The sequence below is a fragment of the Schistocerca serialis genome, chromosome 2 (assembly GCF_023864345.2).
Source record: "Schistocerca serialis cubense isolate TAMUIC-IGC-003099 chromosome 2, iqSchSeri2.2, whole genome shotgun sequence".
Lineage (NCBI taxonomy): Eukaryota > Metazoa > Arthropoda > Insecta > Orthoptera > Acrididae > Schistocerca > Schistocerca serialis.
Window position 1 is genome coordinate 32,887,419 of NC_064639.1, and position 12,184 is coordinate 32,899,602.

The window sequence follows — 12,184 nt, forward strand, 5'->3', positions numbered from 1 at the left end:
ACTATACTCAACTGCCGTGATGGGTTATGCTCCAATGCCTAATTCCCCCAGTCCACAACTGAAAATCACCCTAATGAATATCATTCCAACATGCTCGCTATCTTATGTGCACATATCCTTAAAAATAATGGACATTTTTTAGCCAAAAGTTGAGATCATCTGTCAATTTTGTATTGCATAAACAACAGCAAGCATCACAAGTACAAAATACAAACATTACTATTTATGTAACAACCAAATTTACATACAACATTAATTAATTACCTATCCAATACCCATCATTGCAGAGATCCAGCCTTACACATATGGGCTACCCAAAGAAACCATTGGTAGACTGAATTAAGTTAGAACTTTATATCATCATTACAAACACACAGCTCACAGTAGGTGCATGGTACACTTCCAAATAAACATTCTTATAAAAGCTGACATACACAGATTAATATGATCATTTCTCACACATACACGAGAGAGAGAGAGAGAGAGAGAGAGAGAGAGAGAGAGAGAGAGAGAGATATTCTCAAGAGTTATTCCAATTTATGAGTACACAAATGAAGCATGAAGGGTATCAATGACAGATGCATTCTCTTTGAAAGTTGAAATTCTCAGCACACTCGACAGTTCACGTTTGCATTACACTACTTTCAAATTATAAGATGAAGCATTATGAAAGAAAATGGGAAACTGAAAATTATTAACTAATTCAAAGAATAATCACAATAGTAGACAAATCAATTGTTCATTAAAAGTAGCATACACTCCGAAATTATACTCCGGATTCTCCATTCAAGACATGGAGTTATCACAGATAATAAAAATAGTTATTGCAAAATAATGTATGTCAGCCTGACCAGGGTGTCAGAGCTGAGATCCGTCCGAGCAGCCACTGACATAAACATTGCTACAGTACTATTAAAAACCTGGACGTTTTGTGCGCTTGTGTAAATAATATCTGTCACTTAGTTTCTCACATTTTCCTCTGCTGAGTTTCAGTTTACGAACAGTTTTGTTTACCGTCCTGACATCACTGAGGAACTCAACATCACAAACGTTACAATACACTGTCAGTTTCGTAGAGTTCGAATAAAATTTAGCTACTTACTGATGCAATATGTATTTCCTATGTGGAAAGAAAAGCTATACTGGGCGTACTATTCAAAATATTTCGCTGCGCATCTCAGAGTACAGATCAACAACAATAAAAGAGTGATTCGAAACTTAGTTTCGTAAGAGCACAAAGTTGTTGATATGTTCACAAAAACGATAAAATATGCCTTGAGATAGTCTTCATAGATTCAAGCAACTTTACCTGCAACATTTCATTGTTGACGTTTCTCATCACACTCATTACCGTACAAAGCACTAATTTTCGCTATAGAAGAATGCACATAAAGCCTTTCTCAAAGACACCACATATCAAGAGGTTACAGTTGTTGGCTAGGCGGGTTGCAGTAAAACAGGAGCATTCAAACACTGCTACAATTAAGTTTAGGCTAATGAAGATGACAATAACTTACGTGGCTCATCCACAAACTGCAGGTGTGCTGCCCTTGACGCTAAGGACGGTTTTTCTTGTGAAAGACCACTCACCTATCTTCGAAACTAGCAACGAAGTGTCACGCACGCAGCAGTGTCAGTTGTTACGACTGACGGCTAGCAAAAGTCGCCGTGGCGGTACTATCGCTGGCGTAGGAGCCTCTGCGGTGACTTGCGGAACTAATTCTTCGATTACAGGCGCGCCATGAAATAATGCGCTGCAGTTTAATTTTCTTCTCCATCTGTAGCAGACTGAGAAATTGGGAATGCAAAGCAATGAATGAATCATGCTGGATCTGAAACCTACGATGTGGCTGTCGGAATCAAATAAGAAGCATCGTATACATAAAGATTATATTCCTCGCGTTGTCGAAGTCAGTTCCGGATTCAGTGTAGACAAGAACCTTTATCCAATAATGTAGTTTTACATGAAATTGTACCCGAAGACTCTGTACAGCATTATCACAACGGTTTAATTATTGTGTCCCAACATTGCTGTCGTTTGTCAATTCACAATAAACGGAAAAATTTACTTTAATGTTCCAAATCAGGCTTCTACGGAAAAATCCGAAAAACCAAAACTGCATCACATGGGCAACACTTGGAATCCTGGTACTTCACGACACCACATCTTTTACTCTTCGCCTTTCATTTTGGCTTTTGTGAGACCACCAGGTCGTAAAGTGAGAGATCTACCGCAGCTACGCTAATGTAACTGTTGTTAATATTTCTTCTAAACGTCTGCCACACACTATAAAATCTTTTGTAGAAAACCAGAAATCCATGACAATCGCAAAAAGCGCTAAGGAATTGTTCAGTTACATGTCATGTCTGATTTCTGTAACTGAATGAAGTCTTTTTTTTCCCTCGTTTGTATCAAAGTACGTTCATATTGCCATACTAATGTCACTTCAGAAATTAGCTGTAAACTCATCTGCTAGACTACGTTTCAGAATTCCTTGTGAAACGATTTTTTTTTTTACTTTGTTAATGCCAGTGATGAAATTTTTTACCTTGTTGTTTCAGTTTCGTGATTTGAAAACTATTTATTTTGGAAGAATGATCGAGTAAATACAGTTACTTTCGTGTCGGTACTTACAACTGTCTCGATTCGTTGTACAAGTGCCTGAAACCATTGGTAACAGCAATCCGTTCTGGAAATATGTAATTCAGAAAAGTAAAATTTTCAGCAAACATTTGCCTCAAAAGAGTACTTAACATGAAAATTGATAAATAAACAGAATTCCATTCATGAACGATGGACAAAGTGCAATAAAAAACATCCAAAACCGAATAAATTTTAAAATTTCATCGAAAGGACTTATTAAGACCGGTCCCGGTGGATGTTCGAGTCCTCCCTCGGGCATGAGTGTGTGTGTTTGTCCTTAGGATAATTTAGGTTAAGTAGTGCGTAAGCTTAGGGACTGATGACCTTAGCAGTTAAGTCCCATAAGATTTCACACACATCTGAACTTATTAAGAAATTCAACATTCATTCTTCCTTATACAAGTGGAGTCAGCGTTCAGTGTCTCACACAGACCTTTTATTTTATAACAAAAATCCTTAGCCTTGTAGTTCAGTGATGACCGTCGTTAAATGAGTCGACGCAGCATAAAATATGCACAGGAGAAATGAAGGTTAGGGCTAAAAGCAGCTCCATATAGAGATCGATGCGGAAAAGGACATAATGAGGAATTCACCAGGACTTTATTAAATCGACCATGGCTTTCGCATGGAGTTCTTTCTTTTCGAAATCACGGAAAAGTTTAACCTGTATGGCAGAATTTCAACATGAAGCTCTGCGTTCCCGAAAGGTTGGTGATTCTTGAAACACTGTGACATCTTGCTTGAAGCACAGTTACAATCGCATTCCTTAAAATGCAATGAGTGTATACCGTCACGCACAATAATCCGTTCTCTGGCAGTCTGGCATGTCTTGAAGTGCGTCTTTTCATTATTCTTTACGGTTAGCACCCAGACGATAGAGAGATCGTTAAGGAAGGATAATAAGGTCTGTGTTGTCTTGTGCAACCAACAGAGAGAACCGGAATTCAAAGCTGACTGCAAACCGATTCTACTGCCACTAACGTATATATCGCGTAAGGACCGTGAAGACAAGATACAGAAATCAGGGCTCGTACGGAGGACATTCGTTTATCCCTCACTCCATCTGTGAGTGAACAGGAAAGGTTCAAATGGCTCTGAGCACTATGGGACTTAACATCGGAGGTCATCAGTCCCCTAGAACTTAGAACTACTTAAACCTAACCAACCTAAGGCCGTCACACACATCCATGCCCGAGGCAGGATTCGAACCTGCGACCGTAGCAATCGCGCGCTCCCTGACTGAAGCGCCTAGAACCGCTCGGCCACCGCGGCCGGCTGAACAGGAAAGGAAATGACTAGAAGTGTCCTCCGCCATTCACCACGGTGGCTTCCGGAGTATGTATTTAGGTGAAGAAAGTTGAACCAGAAAGAACAAGAAAGAGTACAACTGTAGATACGAGTAATACCAATTCCGTTAGTTCTTCGCTAACCTTTGCGTGGGAACTATTCTTTGTATTCCTGAACAATGAAAACTCCAACTAGGAATATCAACAATGTAGGAAAAGACATATTGCTACTTACCGTAAAGACGACACGTCAAGTTGCACACAGGCACAATTAAAAGACGCAATTAATAGACAATTTAAACCATCCGGCCCGAGATGCCGGAATCGGTGGTCGTGTATGTTTGAGGTGTACTTTCTTGTGTGTGTGTGTGTGTGTGTGTGTGTGTGTGTGTGTGTGTGTGAGTCTCTCTTACTGACGAAGGCTGTGGCCGAAAGCGTTCGTGAGTGTTTTTTGTCGTGCCTGTCAGCAACTTCGTGTGTCTTCTCGGTATTATTGGTTAGTTTTTTGAATTAAATAAACACAAGTGGCACACACGCTTCGGTTAACAAACCCAAGATTGGTTTGATGCAGTTCCACATTCCCGTCGCTTGTCAGGCTGAAAGGATATCAGGATAAAGGATACTGCAAGCGGTCAAACGTGTTTGTCAAAATTGATGTTTGCTGTCTACTGGTTTGTAAAACAACGTGTGCACACGTGCAAACCAATTGATCAAACTGAACCTCCGTTTTGGAGTAACTGTCACACTATACGTAAGGTGTTGCGAAATATTTTGACATTAGTGGGTGACGTACGAAGTGCAATGCAAGACACAAAATTTAAATCTTCGAAATCTGGTCCCGCTGACAGATATCCCAAAATATTAGAAAACAGCCCCACAAGCAAATGGCTATTGTTCGATAAACGCATGTGTAAATAGTCTACATCTACATTTATACTCTACAAACCACCGTGAAGTGCGTTGCAGAGGGTACTCTCATTGTGCCAGTTACTAGGGTTTCTTCCATTCATGTATGGAGCGCGGAAAGAATAATTGCTTGAATGCCTATATGAATGCAGTAATTATTCTGACCATATCCTCACGATCCGTATGTGTGTGATACGTAGAGGGTTGTAGTGTATTGTATGCAGCTCGTTGTCGTGCGGTAGCGTTCTCGCTTCCCGCGCCTGAGTTTCCGGGTTCGATTCCCGGCGGGGTCAGGTATTTTCTCTGCCTCGTGATGACTGGGTGTTGTGTGATGTCCTTTGGTTAGTCAGGTTTAAGTAGTTCTAGGGGACTGATGACCATAGATGTTCAGTCCCATAGTGCTCAGAGCCATTTGGACCATTTTTTTTTTTTTTTTTTTTTTGTGGTATATTCCTAGAGTCATCATTTAAAGACGGTTCTTAAACCTTTGTTAAAAGACTTTCTAGGGATGGTTTACGTCTATCATAAAGAGTCTTCCAGTTGAGCTCCTTCACTATCTCTGTGACCCTCTCCACGGATCAAACAAACCTGTGACCATTCGTGCTGCCCTTGTCCGTATATGTTCAATATCCCCTGTTAGTCCTCTTTGGCATAGGTCCCACACACCTGAATAATTTCTGGAACTAGTCGCACGAGTGATTTGTAAGCAATCTCCTTTGTAGACCGATTGCACTTCCCCAGTAATCTACCAATAAAACGAAGTCTACCACCTGCTTTACCTTCGACTGAGCCTGTGTGATTATTCCATTTCATATTCCTACGAAGAGTTACACCCAGGTATTTGTACGAGTTGGCCTATTCCAACTGTGACTCATTGATATTATACGTTCTTTCGTTTTATAAAGTGCACAATTTTCCATTTCTGAACATTTAAAGCAAGTTGCCGATTTTTGCACCACTTTGAAATCTTATCAAGATCCGACTGAATATTTAAACAGCTTCTTTCGACAATACTTCATTATAGATAAATGCATTATCTGCAAAAAGTCTGAGGTTGCTATTAATATTGTCTGCAACGGCATTAATATAAAACACGAACAACAAGGATCCTAAAACACTTACCTGGGGCACAACTGCAGTTACTTCTACATTTGACGATGCCTGTCCATCCAAGATACCATGCTGTGTCCTTATCAAAAAGTCCTCAATGCAGTCACAAATTTCACTTGATGCTCCGTATGATTATACTTTCGACAACAAGCGTACGTGTGGTGCAGAATCAAATTCTTTTCGGAAATCAAGAAATGCTGCATATACCCGACTGCCTTGATCCAAAGCTTTCAGTATGTCATGTGAGAAAAGCACTTGTTCGACGTTTTCGGAATCCATACAGTTCGGCATTGAGGAGGTTATTCTATTCGAGATACCCCATTATGTTTGAGCTCAGAATACATCCTAAGATTCTACAACAAATCAGTGTCAAGGATATTGGACAGTAGTTTCGTGGATCACTTCAGTTACCCTTCTTGTAGACGGGTATGGCCTGTGCTTTTTTTCCTAAGAACTGCTCGTGGTTTTTTGTTCGAGGGATCTACGATGGATTATTAGGTACATATCTATCCATTGCATGGTCAAATATTCTTTTATATTGAACCATAGTTCCTCTACATGCTCCTACCCTGTCCTGAAAGTTTCAAGTTCCTCATTGAGTTATGGCACTACTGATTTTTTACCTATTTTACTGAGCCTACATATTCTTCTTCTTCTTCTTCTTCTTCTTCTTCTTTCGCTGACACCATAGTCCCGCAGCGATCGCAGGGTCGGCGTGGTTAGAACGAATTTGGCAAGGTTAGTTTCGTGTGGTGATTCCACAACCGAGTCATGGTCACTGGCACCAGTTTCGATGTGGACAGCTTCAAAGAGGTTGGGTCTATTTGTTGCCGTTAGATAGAACATATTTTTATCTTGAGTAGGGGCCTCCCCCATGAACCATGGGCCTTGCCGTTGGTGGGGAGGCTTGCGTGCCTCAGCGATACAGATAGCCGTACCGTAGGTGCAACCACAACGGAGGGGTATCTGTTAAGAGGCCAGACAAACACGTGGTTCCTGAAGAGGGGCCGCAGCCTTTTCAGTAGTTGCAGGGGCAACAGTCGTGGATGATTGACTGATCTGGCCTTGTAACACTAACCAAAACGGCCTTGCTGTGCTGGTACTGCGAACGGTTGAAAGCAAGGGGAAACTACAGCCGTAATTTTTCCCGAGTGCATGCAGCTTTACTGTGTGGTTAATGATGATGGTGTCCTCTTGGGTAAAATATTCCGGAGCTAAAATAGTCCCCCATTCGGATCTCCGGGCGGGGACTACTCAAGAGGATGTCGTTATCAGGAGAAAGAAAACTGGCGTTCTACGGATCGGAGCGTGGAATGTCAGATCCCTTAATCGGGCAGGTAGGTTAGAAAATTTAAAAAGGGAAATGGATAGGTTAAAGTTAGATATAGTGGGAATTAGTGAAGTTCGGTGGCAGGAGGAACAAGACTTTTGGTCAGGCGAATACAGGGTCGTAAATACAAAGTCAAATAGTGGTAATGCAGGAGTAGGTTTAATAATGAATCAAAAAATAGGAATGCGGATAAGCTACTACAAACAGCATAGTGAACGCATTATTGTGGCCAAGTAGACACGAAGCTCACGCCTACTACAGTAGTACAAGTTTATATGCCAACTAGCACTGCAGATGACGAAGAAACTGAAGAAATGTATGATGAAATAAAAGAAATTATTCAGATAGTGAAGGGAGACGAAAATTTAATAATCATGGGTGACTGGAATTCGGTAGTAGGAAAAGGGAGAGAAGGAAACGTAGTAGGTGAATATGGATTGAGGGTATGAAATGAAAGAGGAAGCCGCCTGGTAGAATTTTGTGCAGAGCATAACTTAATCATAGCTAACACTTGGTTCAAGAATCATGAAAGAAGGTTGTATACATGGAAGAGCCCTGGAGATACTAAAAGGTATCAGATAGATTATATAATGGTAAGACAGAGATTTAGGAACCAGGTTTTAAATTGTAAGACATTTCCAGGGGCAGATGTGGACTCTGACCACAATCTATTGGTTATGAACTGTAGATTAAAACTGAAGAAACTGCAAAAAGGTGGGAATTTAAGGAGATGGGACCTGAATAAACTGAGTAAACCAGAGGTTGTACAGAGTTTCAGGGAGAGCGTAAGGGAACAAATGGCAGGAATGGGGGAAAGAAATACAGTAGAAGAAGAATGGGTAGCTTTGAGGGATGAAGTAGTGAAGGTAGCAGAGGATCAAGTAAGTAAAAAGACGAGGGCTAGTAGAAATCCTTGGGTAACAGAAGAAATATTGAATTTAATTGATGAAAGGAGAAAATATAAAAATGCAGTAAATGAAGCAGGCAAAATGGAAAACAAACGTCTCAAAAATGAGATCGACAGGAAGTGCAAAATGGCTAAGCAGGGATGGCTAGAGGATAAATGTAAGGATGTAGAGGCTTATCTCACTAGGGGTAAGATAGATACTGCCTACAGGAAAATTAAAGAGACCTTTGGAGAAAAGAGAACCACTTGCATGACTATCAAGAGCTCATATGGAAACCAGCTCTAAGTAAAGAAGGGAAAGCAGAAAGGTGGAAGGAGTATATAAAGGGTCTATACAAGGGCGATGTACTTGAGGACAACATTATGGAAATGGAAGAAGATGTAGATGAAGATGAAATGGGAGATATAATACTGAGTTCGACAGAGCACTGAAAGACCTGAGTCGAAACAAGGCCCCGGGAGTAGACAACATTCCATTAGAACTACTGACGGCCTTGGGAGAGCCAGTCCTGACAAAACTCTACCATCTAGTGAGCAAGATGTATGAGACAGGCGAAATACCCTCAGACTTCAAGAAGAATATAATAATCCCAATCCCAAAGAAAGCGGGTGTTGACAGATGTGAAAATTACCAAACTATCAGTTTAATAAGTCACGGCTGCAAAATACTAACGTTAATTCCTTACAGACGAATGGAAAAACTAGTAGAAGCCGACCTTGGGGAAGATCAGGTTGGATTTCGTAAAAATATTGGAACACGTGAGGCAATACTGACCCTACGGCTTATCTTAGAAGCTAGATTAAGGAAAGGCAAACCTACGTTTCTAGCATTTGTAGACTTAGAGAAAGCTTTTGACAATGTTGACTGGAATACTCTCTTTCAAATTCTGAAGGTGGCAGGGGTAAAATATAGGGAGCGAAAGGCTATTTACAATTTGTATAGAAACCAAATGGCAGTTATAAGAGTTGAGGGGCATGAAAGGGAAGAAGTGGTTGGGAAGGGAGTGAGACAGGGTTGTAGCCTGTTCCCGATGTTATTCAATCTGTATATTGAGCAAGCAGTGAAGGAAACAAAAGAGAAATTCGGAGTAGATATTAAAATCCATGGAGAAGAAATAAAAACTTTGAGGTTCGAAGATGACATTGTAATTCTGTCAGAGACAGCAAAGGACTTGGAAGAGCAGTTGAACGGAATGGATGGTGTCTTGAAGGGAGGATATAAGATGAACATCAACAAAAGAAAAACGAGGATAATGGAATGTAGTCGAATTAAGTCGGGTGATGTTGAGGGTATTAGATTAGGAAATGAGACACTTAAAGTAGTAAAGGAGTTTTGCTATTTGGGGAGCAAAATGACTGATGATGGTCGAAGTAGAGAGGATATAAAATGTAGACTGGCAATGGGAAGAAAAGCGTTTCTGAAGAAGAGAAATTTGTTCACATCGAGTATTGATTTAAGTGTTAGGAAGTTGTTTCTGAAAGTATTTGTATGGAGTGAAGCCAAGTATGGAAGTGAAACATGGACGATAAATAGTTTAGACAAGAAGAGAATAGAATCTTTTGAAATGTGGTGCTACATAAGAATGCTGAAGATTAGATGGGTAGATCACATAACTAATGAGGAGGTGTTGAATAGGATTGGGGTGAAGAGAAGTTTGTGGCACAACTTGAAGAAGGGATCGGTTGGTAGGACATGTTCTGAGGCATCAAGGGATCACCAATTTAGTATTGGAGGGCAGTGTGGAGGGTAAAAATAATAGAGGGAGACCAAGAGATGAATACACCAAGCAGATTCAGAAGGATTTAGGTTGCAGTAGGTACTGGGAGATGAAGAAGCTTGCACAGGATAGAGTAGCATGGAGAGCTGCATCAAACCAGTCTCAGGGCTGAAGACCACAACAACAACAACTTGAGTAGGGTTCCTAACTATCTGTTTAGGTAGTTTTCAGAGAAGGCGTTTAGTTATGTTGTACGCGACGTCTTATCACACCAACCACTAACAAAACTGTAATTTTCCCAATTAGTTGTTGGATGATTAAAGACTCAGCCAATGGTTACAGTATTATTGGGAAACTAACGTACAAGCTAATTGAAGTGTTCTGTACATACAGTTCTCTGTTACATCAGGAGATGAGTGTGGTGGCTGATGGAAGGATCCAGGCACCACTGTGTGCCCACCCCTGATATTGAGTCTTGCCCAAACAATTATACATGCAGCTTCAGTTTCTACTTCGGTGGATCAGGGCGTCTTCTACGCCGTTACAAACACAAGGCCTCCATTTCATATTAGCCTATCATTTCGATACACACTTAAAACTTCCCCAGAAATCTCACTGCTACCAATGTCAGGTTTCAGCCAGCTTTCTGTACCTTGTATTATGTGAGCATCACTGCTTTTCAGGAGCGTTGGTAACTCTGACACTTTGTTGTGAAGACTTCGGCAGTTAACAGTTACAATTTTAATACGCTCACCTGTGGGAGTATTTCTTTCGATCTCACTTTGCCTCTTTCAGGTTTACTACAGCTATCGTTATCTGAATTGGATGGAGAGTCGCCTAATCTGAAAAACCCTTCTGTGCACCCCGCATGCAGTCAGCTACCTAAGTAACAGCCTCCGATTTTTACTGCACACCTAACCCATTTAGGGGAAACCTACAGTTCTCAACCCTATGGCGTAAGTCCAGGAAGCCGAAGTCTAGCTTGTCACAGAATCTTTGAAGTTCAGTCCATCCATTCGACTCAGAACCTAAGGGCCACGGTCAGTTCTGGGGACAATGCTGCAAATTGTCAGCTTCGTAGAAAGTACATGCACAAGACTGGTCTTCTCAACCTTATCTGCTATTCGCTGGAATGACCCAAGGATGACCTAGGAATCCAGACGACAGGCATCATTTTTTCCAAGTGCGCCACAATCTGCACTTGGTTGCACCCTGTTCCCTCAGTGGCTGCTGGAGTAGCCTTTTCAGCATGTTGAATGAGGTCCCAAGGCATACATACCAAGTGCACATGGTGTCCTTTCCTGTCCCTAAGGGGTACCACCGTTCGCTGTACGTTTGAACTGCCGGCGATTAATAAATCCCTACCCATTCGCGTTTGCCTCCTCTTCACACCGGTCAAAACATATGCCTCCAAAACAGATGAAGTGAGTCAGTCCCACTGACTCAGTTTCAGTGAAAGACTGCAACTCAAACTTGTTGGTTAGGGGGATCGGTACAAAACCCCAAGTCCTCCCTGATCCCTGTCCATCCTATACAGGACGCCTAGATCTGCCACTGAGGCGCCACTCGCAGTCAGGTGGACCAGTAATGACAGATTCTGAACTTTCTGCAGAGGAGGCAGGATCCATAGAAGAGGATAGTACTTGAGCTACCTCTGGTACGGGTATCACACGTACGTGACTCTCGGGAGCTCTTCCAACACACCGATTGGCGGCAGCTGCGAATAGTTTGACAGTAGTCATGTCGATTTCCAACCGCTACGGACGTCAACCAACTCATCCCATGTTTGAGAACAGCATTCTCAGTGGGGCTGCATTTTGGTTGGTGCCCCCATGTATTAAAGGACACTGAAAAAATAACTTTAAATCAAGTATACTTATTACAATTTAATCTGTCGAGCTAAAAAAATTGCTAATTTCCTATAAGAACTGAAGCAGACACACAAAACGAGTTGCCTTAAGCGACACAAAACCTTTGGTAATAACTACTAGTTTCCTAAAACGTTTTGAAATTAAGTACAGTTGTTAACAAACTCAAAAACAGAGTTAATTCACGATAAATGTAGGTAATACAGAGGGCTGCTCTTTAAGGGAACGAGATGTAACATAGACAGTTGGAATATCTGCTACAGTATTTCGCCGTATAAGGCGACCTTCAGGTAAGGAGAGGTATAAAATTTCTCGAAAGATACAAGTTTTATCGTTTGCCTACAAGTCGATCCCCAAATTATCAACGACCTGTAAATTTATTTTACAACAGCGATCATAAGAATACTGAGTCGGG

At 41.3% G+C, this 12,184-nt stretch overlaps 1 protein-coding gene across 4 annotated transcripts in view; it reads right to left on the minus strand.

The window, feature by feature from the left end:
- LOC126456745 (uncharacterized) overlaps window positions 1–12,184 on the minus strand; it is a 271,037-nt gene that overhangs the window by 103,536 nt on the left and 155,317 nt on the right. Inside the window, exon 1 of one of the 4 annotated variants that reach the window (XM_050092490.1) lies at window positions 1,518–1,652. The exons of 2 other annotated variants lie outside the window; for them this stretch is intronic. The gene's annotated coding sequence lies outside the window, so the exon portion shown is untranslated. Of the gene's footprint in view, window positions 1–1,309; window positions 1,381–1,517; window positions 1,653–12,184 lie in introns of those variants that run through there. One more of the 4 variants, XM_050092489.1, reaches the window with a different exon arrangement.